The following is a 5324-nucleotide window of genomic DNA, read 5'->3' as shown; positions in this document are numbered from 1 at the left end:
CTCACAGAGCCTCAGGGACCCCTTGGAAGGAGACCAACAAATAGGACCCCTTCACCCGAGCGATGTCAGAACCAGACAGCAGCTTCTTCCTGTCAAGACAGGCCCGGAGAAAATGAAACAGCACATCTCCAAGCATCACAGCACACCGTGTACCTCTTGGGTCTGATATGATCCCTTGCTTAAAGCAAGAAAGATTCCTATCTTCTGGGTCTCTCTCAGTGCAGTAATTTCAAGAAGGCACTGAAGGAAAAAAAAAAAATATGCCCAAGGTCATTGGAAACAGAAGTTTACTTCTACGTGCACGAAACAAGCACTCCACACTTTGACCAAAGCTTCAACGGGCTCTTGTCCCCAGGTCCCTACTACCGTCTGCTCCCAGAAAATTCTGGAGAGAACTATTTTAAGTGGCCAGCCGAGGGGAGTTCTTACTTAAATGATGCCTGCAGAAATCTTTCCCTAGGAGAAGGAATTTTTCTTTCTAATCTCACTCCTATTCTTCCCCTTTCTCTCTTTAATGTTTTGTGAATTATATTTTCAGAGACTATGTTTGTACAAAGTGAAGAATACTTGAATGTTCATACCATTTCTAACCCCGGAGTTTACACTCAAAAAAATAATTGCTGTTACATCACAACTCATGTACGTTTTCTTTCATTCTGTTAAGGCATTTTTGATGAACTTATACTCCCCCTCTCCTGTCCCCCTCCCAAACTCAGTGAAAGCCAAAATGGACGTTTCCAGATGGTAAGATGATAATTCTGAGGTCAGTGTATCAGCACCGTCTTCACTGTGTGCTGTCTGAAAACTGGCCTAGGCTTTGTCCATCACGCAAGCTGAAAGTACATTATAGCCTGTCACCAACCCATAGCTTCCACCCGAGAGCAGGAATGATCCTTGATCTTGTCAGAAATAGAGACAGAAATTGAAATCATGTGGACTGTCCCTGTAAAAGTTTTAAATAGGACTGAGAAGGAACAAATCCCTTACTTGGCAGGAGTGCCACCTCCAGGAGCTTAGCCTGTCACTCAGGATACGTGGAGCACGGGCCAGCAGGGCCAGCAAACGGCGTGACTCTGCTCTGTGTGTTAATGGCGTCCCCTGACAGGTGGGTCTCAGAAGCTGTTCCTCTTGAGTGAACCAGAGTCATAGATGTTCTGCTGATTGTCTGTACACTTACACGCATATCTGCCCTTCCTACCCTCCCTCCTTCCCTCTCTCCTTCCCTCTCCTTTCCTTTCTCCTTTCCCCCCTCTTCTATTTGCCTTTCCTCAGTTTTTCTGAAGAGAAATTGCTGGTGGTGTACAGTGAACTGAAGGGACCTCGAGTCCCCAGGAAGCCATATTAGTGATGTGGTAATACGACGATTATCCAGTTCTGTGGGGTCTGGGCGACAGCAATGTTTATTATTATTATTATTATTTACTCTGGAGAGAGAGCAGCTGAATGGCAGAGGACTTCTGAAGCGCAGAGCCCCTCCGTGCGAGGTGCAGTGTCAGTGGACTCTATGAAGTTGTTCAAGAAGATCCAAGTCCTGGAGCTGTCTTGGCAACCTCCATGCCCACGTGCCAGTGTGAGGATCCCGACCGCTATTCAGAGACGGCCTCACCTCGCCCCTCCTCTTGTGCCCACCCTCCTGCCCACAGGTGGCGGGGGGTGAGAATACAGCTCCGGCCACTCTAATCTTAGGACTGAATCTTAGGGCTGTTGTCCAGTGATTCCCTCGCCCCAGGACGGGGACAAGAATGTAGATGGTTCCAGAATTGGCACTAGCCATCTTGCAACCAAGGACTCACAAGGTAAGGCCAGGCTCATGGGGGAAAGGCAAAGAGATGAAAAGAATCCAAGTCCTGTGTTACATCAAAATATAAAAATCATGTGACTTACTGACTCCAGATTTTAATACAGCCGCAGTGAAAGTTTTGACTCAGTGCAATTAATCTTTATCTTTCATATCCCAAATAGAATCAGTGTTTCTTAAAAGTTATTTGTACAATATATTGCTAAATTACTTAATATTTTGCTTTGCAAATTCACACAAAATGTGATCTGTATTCATGGGAAAGCTAGTTTTTTGGTGGGTTGCCTCCTTGTTTCCAACTTTGAGCCCTTTTGGGTGGGTGGGGAGTGTCTATATAGGCAGCATGACTTCTCAGATTTCTTTGTGTACAGCAAAGTCTAAAATAATGTATTTTTTTTCTTTCAGTACTTTCTGAGACATTATATCAATATAAAGGATTCATGCTAGATGATCAGTTAAAGTTATGGTAGAGGGAGTCGGGCTGTAGCGCAGCGGGTTAAGCACAGGTGGCGCAAAGCACAAGGACCGGCATAAGGATCCTGGTTCGAGCCCCCGGCTCCCCACCTGCAGGGGAGTCACTTCACAGGCAGTGAAGCAGGTCTGCAGGTGTCTGTCTTTCTCTCTCCCTCTCTCTGTCTTCCCCTCCTCTCTCCATTTCTCTCTGTCCTATCCAACAACAACGACAACAACAATAATAACTACAACAATAAAACAACAAGGGCAACAAAAGGGAATAAATAAATAAAAATAAATAAAATAAATAAATAAATAAATAAAAAGTTATGGTAGCACTAATCCGAAGCTAGAGAAAGTGTTGAGGGAATATATGTGTGTTGGTAGAGAAGGAGGCTTTTCTCAGCAAGTAACTGGATGTGAATGCTTCACAAAGCTGTAAAGACTATATTGTCTTAAATTCTACAGTAAATTGACCTTTGTGAAGAACATAGTATTTAATGAAACTTTGAGGCTTTCTGGTTTACATATATTTTTCTCTTTTCTTTTTGTTAATGTGTCAGATTTGATTGAAGCAAAGTTCACTTAAATATGCTAATAGCGTATTAAAGATATTTATTGAAAGACAGTGTAGATTATCTTAATGTTTTCCTGCCATTTTTTTCCTTAAAGCACATTTTTTGCATCTAACTGCCAGTGCCATTATCAACTATTTTAATTGTTGTACATTTATTATTAAACTAAGTGCTAAATTTTAAAGTATTGTTGCCATCACACGGTGTATAAAATGTATACTTACCAAGTCATTGTACCTATTATTTATTTTTAAGTGAAAGTATAAGAATAATTTCTGACTTAAGAAATTTGAGTTTCCTTTTAACCGTTTCCTTATTTTCTTTTCCAATGTAGCATAAAAGTTGCCCTGAGTTTGAGTTAGAACTGCCAGTAGATGACCAGTCACAGGTGAACTGCTTCTCAGTTGCCAGTCTTTGCTAATAATTAAAAAATAAACAAATGTTTAGTTTTTGTATCTAATCTCTGATTATTAAAATGTTATAAAATTTATTTTTACCAAAGAAATGTTCATTATGATGAAGTATTGCAGAATAAACTTTGTTTTATAACAAAACAAACAAACAACAAAAAGATCCAGGTCCCTGTAGGCATCCAACAGCCGCTGGGTTGGAGCGTGTGCTCTTGAGGGCCAGCCTACAGTGGGGGCTTTCAGTCATGAGGACCCTGAAGGGAAGGGGAGCGGAGGGCAGAGCAGGGGAGGGAAGGGAGAAGGGAAGGGAGTAGGGCTGTAGCGCAGCGGGTTAAGCACACATGGCATGAAGCGCAAGGACCAGCATAAGGATCCCCGTTTAAGCCCCTGGCTCCCCACTTGCAGGTATTTCTTACACCACAGTAAAGGACTCTGGGGAAGGGGGGCCGGAGAGGGTTTGGAGGTGGGGTGGCTTTGGGGTCCTGGTGCGTGATGGGGTGAAAGATGCAAAACCCTCTCTCAGGGCTAAGACGTGCCGTGGGGGGGGGATGAGAAATTGTGGCCACGCGTCGGCAGTCATACTGTAAATCATTAACCCCTCCCATAAAATTACAAAAGAATCATGTGGGAAGAAGATGAAGAGAAAATAAACAAGGAGACCAGCATGAGGTAAGAGGTCCTGAACGCCATCTTGAAGATACCGTGATCCCTAAAGTCAGAACCCTCTTTGGTTTGTCTTTGTTTGATGCCCGGCATCCTTCCTGGGGGTGGGATGAGAAAATAAAGCGAAAGTGCCCATCTTTTCTGAGGAGAACACCGACACCTGTTTATTCTGTGGAGTGCCCTCCGTCTCTCAGCAGTCTAGTCTCTTGCTTCTCAGTCCCCTGCATGATCTCGGCCTCTGACGCACAGGGAATTTCTTTCTGAAAAGCCATTCCGAGACAGACTGTAACAGGAAGCTCCTGAACATCCCACTGCAGCGATCGATAAAGACAGTACTCACAGCAGAAATCATCAAACTCAGGATGCAATTTAATATACACAAAGATAATTTTTTTTTTTACTAGACCCAAGAAACTCTCTCATCTTTGCTAAGAGCTGTGACCAGGTTGACTTCCATGCCCTTGTCTAATATATTTACACACGTGTAAGATTCACCTTCCTGAAGTAGCTTGTAGTTATTTTATTCTAATTTCACTACTCAGTTGTCACCTTTGAGGTCAACCCTACATAAAAATAGGCACGCTGACAGCCAGCAAAGAATATGTGATTCCAGGGAGAAAACACACAGAGCTCAGGGTTCTGAGTTCCTTCCAACACTCTCCTTTTGAAGAGAAGCCTAAGGACTGGTGGCCACTAGGTGTGAAGCACATCTGAGCTGTGCCTTGGGGAAGCTTGTCTCCCTCATTAGAGAGACATTCTGGTCTCACTAAGTCAGCACAGGCTGGGGACAGAAGAGTACAGATGCATCCCTTTCTGTCTGCGACCTGGATTCTAAGCACTATGAAGGGCCCCGTTCTCTTCTCAGCACTGCTGGGTCCACCTCTCTCTCTCGAGCTGTCCACTGTGGCTCTGTGATCAGTAGTCTCGGCGTCTTCCTCTGGAAGACGCTTCATGCATCTTTGAAGTAGTGAGTCATAAACAGTGACACCACCCTCTGCGTAAGATTGAAGGAAAATTATTGTCACCATTATCATTGCTTTAGCATGTAGAATATATGAAGGGATTTATATTATACCAGCTAAAGAAATAGGGTCTCTAGTGGCCGGATGGTGGTGCACGTGGTTGAGTGCACATGGACCCAGGTTCAAGTCCCTGGTCCCTACCTGCAGGGGGAAAGTTTAGGAGTGGTGAAGCAGGGCTGCAGGTGTCTCTCTGTCTCTCTTCCCTCTCCCCCTTCCCTCTTGATTTCTGACTGTCTCTGTCCAATAAATACAGATTTTGAAAAATAAACCCCCTTAAACCACATAGGTTGTGTATGTGGTACATCTTCTTACTGACTGCTTTCAACATCTAAGGAAAATTTCTTCTCCTTTCAAACATACTATTAGCCTGTACATTATCTACATGCTAATATTTCCTCTGTGG

This window comes from Erinaceus europaeus, chromosome 5, assembly GCF_950295315.1.
Source record: "Erinaceus europaeus chromosome 5, mEriEur2.1, whole genome shotgun sequence".
Taxonomy (NCBI): domain Eukaryota; kingdom Metazoa; phylum Chordata; class Mammalia; order Eulipotyphla; family Erinaceidae; genus Erinaceus; species Erinaceus europaeus.
The sequence above is the reverse complement of the archived record's forward strand: the minus strand, read 5'-3'. Positions refer to the sequence as shown.